We start from the raw sequence: 11965 nt of genomic DNA on the forward strand, positions 1-11965 counted from the left end.
TCACATGTTGCAGGGGACGGCCATTTGTATCGTCTGATGTAGCGCAGAACGGTCCTAGCTAGCGGGACGGTTATTACAGCTAGGGCGATCGATAGACATTTTATTATAACATCTCAACATCTGCCAACGCGTTTAGTACGTCGCTGTAACTGGTCTGTTTAAAATAAGGTTTTTATTCTAACGCAACTTTACGTCGTTTAACACTGTAGACGTCTTAGTTTTAGCCAGATAATCCTTCAGGAGCTGTGGGTTCGTTTAGTATTCACGACATTGCCCTGGTTGTCTGTCCAAGCGTTATCACAGGGTAGAAGTACCGGCCGTTTGTACGATGGAGTGTCACTCAGGTATTTCATGCAACTGAAGTTTTACATTCGAGATACGCCGGTTGGGATTTGGGCAGCATCAACGTTAATAAGAACGGCGTCTAGTCGCATAATTTTCTGTCAAAATAAGAAGAGCTGCCAGACATCAAGGCCAAGGAATCACGCTGTTCATATGCCTCTGGAAGCAATTTGCCGTCTTCGCAGAATTGGCCTTGAAATGTAGGTCTCGGTATGAATTTGTAATGGCTTTTAATCTACAGTGAAGTCCGTGTCAGGCGCATTTTTCCAGATTCTTACTCAATTCAGCCTTCAGGGGCATTTTAGCGTGGCGTCATCTAGAACAGAGTCAAATAGAGGAACTAAGCAGTTTGATTTTGCTATAGAGTCTTGTCTTTTACTTATATAGCCCGAAATTTCATTTCTGTTCGACTTCAACCTTCCGTGACTCTCAGTATATCTATCCTGTCAGACTTACACAGTCTAGCATGTTAAAAACCCTTCCTCTGGCACTCCGCCCGCACGGTGACAAACCCCACCCTTGGCGTGTGAAACTTCAATTATTCATTCCCGCAGCGCGCCACGCTGAATGTTAACACTTCCATCTGGCAACTGAATTGGTGATTTCATTTGCTAAAAGCTCGGACGCTTTACTTAGGAAAGAGTTGTTTCTTGTCGCCAACGTTAGCTCGGTTCACAGGGGTTATTGTAATGCGCATTGCATTCGACGGCTAACAGATGAAATAAATCGGCAGACTTGCTTGGTAGCCGACTGGATGAAACTGTGAGTAGAATGTTGAATGATGAAGTTCTCCACCGACCAAGTCTTCCTAACGAGCATATGCAATGGATCGTAGAATTCGGCAAAAATAGGCTGAAGAATCGGATGGAGAGTCCCCTGTAAGCAAATGTGACCAAACTCTCCTGACAACGTAGTTAATCTGACCTAGGAGGTCCTTTTTTAACCTCCTTGGTCTGACAGAGATTCCTTCTCTCACGACAGTCACACATCTCTGTCCCTCTATAACCTGTTACTCGGCCTTCAGCAAATTATCGAGAAACATCACGCTAACATTAACGAAAGCAAATTCATTTGACGACAACACAAGGGACGTAGTATTACGTCGGCGCTATCTCAAGCGGATACTGGCGCACGTCGTGACGTCACCACCGTCCCCAGTCTGCGCCAAGTGGAGCCGTCCCTGTCCCTGTCAATTCATCTGCTGAGTCCAAAAGCTCACTAGGAGATTTTTCTATTGCACTTTAGCGTCACCGAGAAGTCTCGACCCTGGAATTTTGACTAGAACTTGGCTTTTGAACAACCACTTGATGTAGCTTCCACGTCGGTCGTCCACCTACGACCTTAAAAGGTGGATAACCAAGTTCAATTCCCATGGTTAAGATCCTAAAATGGCGCATGTAACTCAGGGGAGAGCAAATCTCTTACTCGCGTGTGACTGAGGATTTCTGGGATAGGTGACCTCTGACCTTACATGACATGGGATGAAGGATGAGCTGAAATCGATGGTTCTTATGTGTGACATTTTGATCCTAGATCGCTGGGATGGGTCTTAATGTATTTTTTCCTCCGGGGTGAAAGCAATTGCTTTGTTTGGATGCATTTTCCTTGCAAAGTTTCTTAGATTGGACAGCCTAGCAGGGTTTGCAGGTACAGGGATACGATAGTGTAATGCTATAAAATTGTAAAGACGGAACGTTATAAACACATCGAAAACGCATTCCTATTTCATGGTGCGGATAGACGGTTCATTGTTTGATTCCTACTCATGGCGTTCCTCAGTTATGCCTCGTAAAACTTGCCATGTACACCTTTATGGATATTTCCTATTCTAATGCTCACTGTGACGTAATAACAACTCTGTAGTAATGACGGCCACGCTGTGCTGATAGTGATAAGGGGAGGGCTTACACGGTGCACTACGCCACTACGCCGTAAGGACCCTATTGTTCAACCATCAACATTAGAGGGCATTTAGGGGTGACGAAAAGCCAGCTTAAGCTGGGTTATTCATCACCGGAGGAAACTATTAGCAAACGTTTTGATCCCCATAGCCCACCTTCTTCTGGATTGTCCAGAGGAGCGTCTCTCAAACGTGTATAAACCAGGACCTTGTCGGAATCGTTCAGTGTACGATGTCTGCGTGCGTTCGCATAGCCGTCACACAAGGCACCGGCCTTACTTCTGTATTCGGGGAGCGCACAGTGTGGACTCAACACTTTGTCCTTCTGCTTTACGATATACAATCAGATACCGCGACTGATGTATATTTTCACGTTTTCCCGAGCTAAAACACTAGAAAAATCATTCACAGTTTTCCTGTTCCCAACGATAAAGATCATCATAAAGATTTCTGTCACCTGAGTTTTCATAAGGAAATAGATAGAATTCTCCAAATTTTAAAGATGGACGGATGTTTCGATGAAACAAAATTTGTTCTGAAGACCATGCGACACCCAACTTGACGTTAGTTTAATACACGCCTTATTAAAGAAATGTTGAGTTGGCTACATGGTTGGCTCGTACAGGAAATTCTTCTTCATGTGCCATGGCGTTGAGTGAAAATTGCAATAAAAACGAAGACTGACGTAACGTTTCACACGAGTGTGTGTGTGTGTGTGCGTGTGGTGTGTATGTGGTGTGTGTGTGTGCTCGTGCGCGTGTGTGCTGTGTTTGGTGTGAGTGTGTGGTGTGGTGTGTGTGTCAGTGTGTGTGTGCGTGTATGTTGTGTGTGCGTGTGTGTGTGGCGCGCGCGTGTGTGTGTATTTGTATGTATGTGTGTTTTGTGTGTGCGCGTGTGTGAATGTGTGTTTGAGTCATGTGTGTGTGGAAGATGTGCGGATGGCCCGTGTGTGTACACGTATGAAGGTGTGTTGATTGCCCTGAATGGATGAGACCAATCCGTGAATGATAATTGTTTGCGTGGGTTGCAGCAGTAGGTAACACATCTTAGTGTGCAGTGATGTATTAATGTGCGTCATGATCACATAAACATGTGCGGTTAGATATATACTGATAACAAGCGAATGTATCTGAATACCCAATTTGTTAAAAATGGCCCTCCTTTTTTATTTTTTTTTTATTATCATTATCTTCCATTAGAAATTGAAAGTTTCCATCCCAGCAAGTATAGCTATGCATTCTACCTGAGCTTTGAAGGGAAAGCTTCTACATCAGTCGCTACAATGCTGTAACAATCTTCCTTGATACACGATAACTATTGTTGTGCATCATTACAACAATCATACTGTTAGTTGATGATAGATAGACGTGAGGACATTTTTCTACGTTTGGCGATGGATTCTCCAGAACACACAACAATGTTCCCTTGAGGTCAACGACGGCATATTACTAACACACTGGATATCACTGAAGATATAGCGTTTTCTTGCCGATAGCTTTCGACAATCTCGACAAGGGGAACCCATTACCAGTGCACGGTGAGAAAACCTGTGGAGACGCGAAACTATGAAGGTCATCCTATCGCCATCCATCATCCACGCATCATGACCCAAACATGATAAAAACAGAATATTTGGAAATTTCGATTTCTGGCTCTACCACAGACAGGCGTTATTATCATATTTTTGCACATTGACGAGCCAGGAATGTTTCTGCAACATAGACATGGCGCCAATCACCAGCCATCCCCCCGCAAGGGATGTCGGGCTTATAACAGATGCCGTCTCTCTTCTGGAAAATGCAGGACTGAAATCGATTGATGCGACAAACTTTCCTTGCGGCAAGCCGAATAGCCTGTTCCTGTGTAATTTCCCGTTACCAACCATCAGTTCCGTTGTCACAGAACTATCTTATCAATTTCATTGGGAGTCGTCCACTTTCTCTAAGAATTGTACGTCATTGTGTGAATTTCATATTGAATTTGTATTTACCATTCAGCGATTACCTATTGCTGTTTTCGTTTCAAATTCGCCCCCCCCCCCCAGCACATATCTGTTCTTATTTCAGGTTCGTTTTGTTATTTGGCCGGAGTCCACACGAGAGAGTCAATTTACAAATGGATACAATCCCCGCACTTTGGAGATACACACCCACTCACAACTCGTGATAAATTTTCGCGTTTCCCTCCTCTCCAGAGTTCCGTTACCCTGCAGTTTTTCTGACCCGTGTCGGTTTACAATCCTCCTCCCTACACAAGCATCGATCATACCCACGTCTTTTCGGCGCAATTTGCCTAATTTGTGATCCCTTGGATATGATACTCCAGACATATGATACAGAGTATAGCTTTACGATCTGGGCGTTGGAGGAATATGTTTCTAGATTTTCATTTCTTTGCCGGCAACAAAGATGAGAGCTTCTATCCATCACAGCTTCTCTACTCACGCCTCAATCTTACTATAAATATTCACATATCATCCTCGTTTTCACAATGCCATATACATTTTCTAACCACCAAGCAAGCAATCTTCCAGCATGCAAATACCGCATAATGGTCATCTTTATTTTCTTTGAATACGCGGACAAAACTACAGTAGGGTTGTATTTGCCGCACACGTTTACGGGGATGTCGGCAGCTGCCTATTTTGTAATCTCGTCAGGTCGTTTCCAACACAATCGCTTGAGAAAACTAATCGGCAGCTCGTTTGGCCAAAAATTACCTTGCAGGCCGCTTGGCCAATTAGGAATGGAGGGGAAATGCCTTGGTAGTCGTTTGGCTTCACGATAAGATACAGGTATGGAGGAAACGTACTTGTGTTCTGAAGATTGTGTGTTTTCTTTAGCTTAGTGTTATCAACTGCACTCTATCCGAGGCTCTGGCGCCAGTATTGAAGAGGTGAAATTGCAATGATGGACGATAATGCAGTGCTTAAGACAATCGTTGTATCACTAACTGTGTTGTAATTAAGGTTGCTATGCCGGAGGATTATGTTGGGTTAAGGATACATTGGGTATGTTGTAAGAAAATTACATGAAATTTTTTTAAATTTGTACGATAATTCTATAGATTGAATTCTGACGCATATTCTTCCAACCCAGCACGCACAAATTAATGAGTCAAGGGCCACGAGCTGGCCAGTCGGTTCGTTCATTTGTTTGTTTGTTTGTTCCTAATATTCATATTTAATATCATATTTGAAATATGCACATTTTCTTCTTCCAATAAGGCATTAAGGAGGCACGGGGCGCATTCATTACTGTGAAACGTCTGATTAAGATTTTATATGCCAGCTGCTTGAATTACAGTGTGGTTTCACCCGCCATAGTCATAAAATTAGTACCTTCAATTTCTTCATATATGCTCAAAATTCTTACGCTTCATCGTAATATTTTATGGTTATGTCTGTTACGGTTTTGAATTGTAGTCTACCCATGAAAGCTTTGGTAACTTATACTGGCACCTTTGGTTGGTTTTATTGTGTTTAAACGAGTTTTATTTACCTTTTTGCCCCCATAGAAATTTTATGTCGCTGTGTAAAGTGTTTGGACGCGACAAGGGATGTCCGCGCAGGCGCAGTACACGGCTCCTTACGTGCCATAGAGGGGGGTCAGCCACCTCCAGCCACGCGGGTGGTCGTGAGGGAACCAAGAGCTAACGAGATACGTGAACTTGAAAACGTCTCGAATTCCCGGAAGAAATCCTCGCGTGAGGGAAAAGGCACGCCTGGAGTAACCTTGGAGCTGGGTGGAGTCAGAAGTTATGGTCACGATTCAACCGATTCTAATCAAAACGGTCGGCACTCCATCCGTCTTCGTACACACACACGAACTTGACGCGAGGTTTATTAGAAATCAAGTATCATCACCATTGACACAATGTCATTACCGTCGCTAACGTACAAATATCACTGCCATGTATTTTGCACCCTGTATAATCAATGGTTCTCCGCCACCCTGTATAATCAATGGTCTAAAGGGAGGAACATTTTAACGGTCGAACTTGTAAATGAAAGAATGCTGGGTGATATTAAATGACAAGTAGTTTTTTTTTTTCTGATTCAGGACGCGTGCTTTGGTATGATGGCGGATATAGGGGTTGGGCCAATCCAGCGAAGCGCACTTGATTAAGAGTTGCCGTCAGAAGTAGTGGGTGTTTAGGGTTCATAAATTGTTGGCACGCCGGGGAAGAAGGATTTACAGGTTTTGAGTGGAAGTGTAGGCTGGGTAATGATAACGGAGGGTGTGGAATTACAAGTGTGTCATCTGTAATGTGCTTGGAGATGATACCGAACAAAAACAGCCTTTTTTGTGGCAAAATATGCAAAATCCGCAACCACAAATGGTTTCCTTACTTCAACTACAAATCTGATATTCCAAAAATGTTTTATCAAACATTGTTATGTTACCGAACGATTCAATGTCACGATAAATCTCTAACGTTAGTACATTATGTTTATCTGTTTTGGTTTGGCTGAACACCACCCACGAACATGCCATATGCATTGCGCATGATTTACGCAGCCGCTCCCATCATTTCATTAGGAGGAAGAAAGCCGAATAAGATTACAGGTGAACGCAAAAGTGCCATGCATCAGAGAGAGATAGAACAGGGTTCCGGATTTCCCGCCTTTTCCTCCGCCGTCCAAACCATTCAATATCAGACGACACTCGTGCGAAACGAGCACAGCTTACCGCTGACTTTCTTCAATTTATTGGGGAGATAGAAGTCCACCTCCCTCCCTAAAATGTGGTATTGCTTTTAATAAAAAAATCGACGAAAGGTACGGATAGGATCCCCATTCCCGTTCGCGGCAGGTGGAGCCTGAGACAGCGTATAGACGGTTGTGACGTATGTACGCAGAGCAATATCTGCGCACACGCTGCCGGCTCAGAGCCATTGAGCTGTGCCGTTACTTGTGGGTATATCAGTATCGAGCCAGTGTATTTTCTCATTTTGCTACCACACTCGGCATCTATTGACCTGACTTGTGAGGTGTGTCTCGTTGCATACAGATTAGAGAGCGCACATCGAAGCCCGGACAGGCAGCGGCACTGGGGGAGAGAGAGAGTGCTTTCCCGTCTTTCCGTCTGGCTGCTGATGTTCACTGAGCAAGATGCGGAGGAAAGGAGACCTAGCGCTACCTGCAGTCTCCGTCTCTCTTTAGCGGAGTGATACGCTAGGGTTGTACGTACGAGTCGTTTGGACTGTTCGGGAAAGTGGGAGTACGCTTTCGTTTTCACACTGAACGAAACGCTGCAAAAAGGACAGACTGTAGCGTAGTGAGTCATGCTCCAGCGTTTCTAAATTCCACTTGGAGGTGGTCCAGCCACGAACACTGCGTTACTTGTGTAACGGCCGTGGTACGAGCTTCTTTTCAGAGGTAAGGCGGTTAGTTCCTTGGGAACGCCTTGTAATTCTTTCAATTTTCTCCTAGCCACGAAGAGATAGTCATAATTTCGTTAGGCTCGGAACTAGATTTATGGTCTGCAAAGCGACGGTTGTAAACGGAATGGATGTAATACAGGTAAGGGCCTCCTAAAGTCCATCGCCAACCAGATCCTGCGCTTCCACTTGCAATTTGGTTGATGAAAAAAGGTCCTCTGGGTCCGTGTTGGACTGATGAAGTGAGATTGGAATCCACAGCATTCGGCAGAAGGGATCAGTGAGGGTTTCAGTTATTACTAGAATCCATCGCTTCGAGTTCCGTACGCTCACTTTGTATGTTTGTCACTCGGAGGAAAATCCCTCACCTAACTCATTATGTAAGATTGGAGATATCGACTCAGAAGTTCATTCCAGTTACTGAAAACACTAATTTGCTAAGGCAAAACCCTTGAGTGTAAGGTATAAGAAGAGTAGGAACGTTGTCAGGTGCTGTGTCCTATGATTTGATTTTGTTTCGTTATTACTTGGTTGTTTCGGTGAGACAACGTGTCATGAGACTGTATCAATCAGACTGAACAGACATGGTACGTGACCTGTTGGTTTCGCCCAAGTGCGCAGACTCGGGGTGTGTGTATATATACACTGCATTAGATCGACGCAGGAAGTAGCGATGCCCCGCCTTTTGAGCAAACAAAAAGCACACGGATACCTGACCGCAGGTAAACGTACCCACACACCTTTGTTGTTCAGATACGTGACGCAGTGTAATGTTTACAAGACAGGTGTCCCATCTTGCGTTGGCTTTTTCCACAGGAAATACGAATTAGCAAACAATCCGAGTGGTAAAATCGTATTTATTTGTACGGAAAAGTGACTCAGATAACTAACTTTAAGTGGCCATGGCACACAATAGGAAATTTGGTTCGCACAATTGCGGAGAATTCGTAATCAGGATGTGCTTTCAGAAAAGGCTGATGAAGGATTCAAATGTTTAGGAAACAACCTACAGGCAATCTAGCATTTCTAATTCAAGTACATGTTACCGGCACAGACCACGCGAAACTAGTCAAACAAACGTACCCCTAATGAATTCTTTTCAAGTTGGGATCCGAGCTCCGTGCTAAATTCAAGGATATGTAACAAATTAGGGATACATCAGTAAATTTTTGGGCCCTGACACAGGTCTAAATCTTCCAATGTTTGGCCATTGTGTAATTAGCAGATGTTGAACACCGACTTGTCTGTTTAGTGTCTTCGACAGCCATATTTTTGAGGCTGGCAGATCAAGCCATTCATGTAGTTCAATATCACATCTCACTGAGTCAGCAATCCCTAGAAATAGCCAGAACAGTCTGATCAATAGGCCAGTTTGTTATGTGACGACCATGACTCATCGAGGTATTTTATGATCCAGGTAGCTACGCGCGAAAGTCGCGAGGAGACAGACGTTACATTCCGCCGAAATCCTCCAGTCATCACGGTCACCCATCTCTGGAGAGACACGAGCTAGCGGCGATCGGTACGCCTGTCTTTTTCTGTTCTCCCAGAAGGGGAAAGACAGATGTTTGGTGTGAAAGATGGAAAATGGCCTTGAGGGAAAGTCATTACCAGATCGTTGCCGACCGTGGCCGTGAAGACGCGGGAAAATCATTCCCTCTAAATCTGCAGTACGGGCCCGCCAATAAAGTCAATGCACACCTGGTATCGCTTTTATCGGGGCTCGACCCGCACCAGACAAGATTGCAAGGCAGCGTAAGCACCGTCATTCTTACGACGTGCAGGGGGCGAAGGTCAACACGTTGTAATATTTCTACAAACTAATTTTACGTTTCTGCGTCATTTGCACCGTCCAATTTCGGGCGGCTCTGCGAGAGAGAAAAACGATGAAATTTTGCCGCACATGGAATGCACAAGCTGGAAGCGCGTACGCGGAACGGAGCCGCCATGGCGGGTAATAAATTCTTCCCCGGGACGATTTCTCGTGTTCAATCCATAACTCATTGAAATGGTTGAGCTCTCCGGTTTCTGAACCGCTGCCAGGCCCGATAAGGAACCGAGATGGGCTCACGTGTAGCCCGTCCCTCATGCGGCCCCGGGCAACGGCCGGTCTGTCATCACCAAATATGGATCAATAAAAACAAAACCGCCGCCATGAATTCGATGGTAGATGACATTACGGACTGCATGAGAACGATCCAGAGAAATGTCAGTGAAAACTGATAAGGAAATATGAGTGAGTGAACGATGATTTGGAGAAAGAAGGGGGAAATGTTCTCTCGCTTGTACCAGAGCCTGCCGTTGGCTAACATCCTGTTACCATGGCGACGACCTATCGTTGTCATGGCGACACATTCAATCTTGGAATTCCCAGGTCAATTTATCATGCGATGGGATAATTAAACTCCATGTTTCTATCGCCAAATTTAGTTTCTCTTTTCACAAATGACGTAAACAGCATTTGTCATGGTTGCGCTTCTCGATTTCTTTCATTTTCTATCGAAATGGACGTGCAATTTTGCCAGCACAAGTACTCCATATATCTAATGCTCGTTCGATACCTCCTAGCGCTTGGGGAAAGTACTGCACATAAGCATTGGGTGGGTACTTACAAGTACTACTAGTATGTTATGATAGCAGCGGTAATTATACAAAGAAGCTAAAGCTGGTAATCATCCATTTTATCTTTAACGTTAATCAAAGGAAACAGCCATTTTACACAGGAGACTAAAATAAGTTGTTGATCGCCGACAGTCAACTCTGTGACGTCATTACTGTGTAAATATTTCACTAGTAGAAGGTGTTGGTTACACGTCATGTAGTCTCAGGATTACTCACCTTTGACTTTTGTATGCTTTTCAAAACAGACATCCAAAATGGTTTTGTTCCTTTTGTATCAACTCTCGTTCGAGGCAAGGAGCTTATAAAAGCTGATAAAAGCTCCTTGTTCGAGGTAAACAATTTCTATTGTGGCTCCCTACCGGACGAAATTTAAAACGTTAAAAAAATGTATCGGAATAAAAATCGATGAGATAGCATTTGACTACAGTAGTTTATTTCATAAAATCATTTTCTGAAGGCATCTGTTCTTCATACTAATCACGATGACCTGTATATTATACAAGCGTGCCATTGGCAGCTGCTAGGAGTAAGCGCTCTGTTGAATCAAGGAGCTTTTATCAGGTAAAAGCTCCTTGGTTGAATCAAGGAGCTTTTATAAGCTCCTTGGTTGAATACACCGAGTATCTAACGGCACCCAGCGTGTCGGCAACTGCCCTGGTTGTTTTCAACGGGGAGAAATTTAAAACCCCGCTAGACTTTAGGTCATAATCGACCAAGGAGTCTTATATGGGTCCTTTCCTGAAGTAAGGAGCACCTAAGAGACCTTACGTTTGCCTTGAAGAACAATGGAGACTTTGTTCCAGTGTACCGAGTCAGCTTCCGTGGACACAACTCGAAACCTGCCCGAGCACGGTTTTACCTTACACATGACGTAGCTGTAATGTCATTTCTTCTCGTCCGTTCACCTGTAACAAAACGGTAATGACATAGCGACTTATTTGGGTCATTCAACAAAGAATACGTCTAGTGATGCATTAATGATTAGACTTTTACACGTGGGACGCGGGAGCACGGAATTACAGGGGCGGTGTGTTGCCCCGTGAAAAGGCGAGCTGTCTCACCTGGATATAAAATGGGAAGCTATCCCGGACTTTGTACCACCGCCGAGGAGGGCTTTCTGTGAAGACGGGATCACCGTGGGGCATAATCGTCCACTGTCTTGAGCAATTATTTGAAAACCGATTGATCTCTATTCAGAATTTCTCCGCTAGCTGGGACAAATATGCTCCTTGTTCGCTCAGGCGGCTTGCGTGCTCGTGTTTGATTTAAACGTGACATGTACATAAGCAGAGGCGGTTCAAGGTTTATGGGCTCTTGTGTTTTTTAAGAAGAGGTAGATTATTCAGTGAGGAAGGAATCGTGCACGCTCTGTCAGTGTTAACAAGGATAGAGGTCGACAATTTAGCATACTTGCCTGGGTTGTCGACCCTTATCGCTGTTCCATCTGTCATTGGGTACATTTACGTGTAAGCGGCATCCCCTTTGATGTACTGGATTTTTACCAATGGCGTTTTCTGGGCTCTATTTGGCCTAGGCAGGTTGAAATAAAATCCAGTCCGTACAGCCATTATCAGGTAGCTATGAATATGCAGGACCACTTTTTACCACCATTTTGTGGTTGTTGTACTTTAGAAGGAGATGAATATAAAGGCTGTTAGTTATCACTTTCGTTGTGTCTTTTTTAATCTCTAAAATTGGAAAATTTGAAAGAGAAAGGGA

The sequence above is a fragment of the Branchiostoma floridae genome, chromosome 7 (genome assembly GCF_000003815.2).
Source record: "Branchiostoma floridae strain S238N-H82 chromosome 7, Bfl_VNyyK, whole genome shotgun sequence".
Classification (NCBI taxonomy): Eukaryota; Metazoa; Chordata; class Leptocardii; order Amphioxiformes; family Branchiostomatidae; genus Branchiostoma; species Branchiostoma floridae.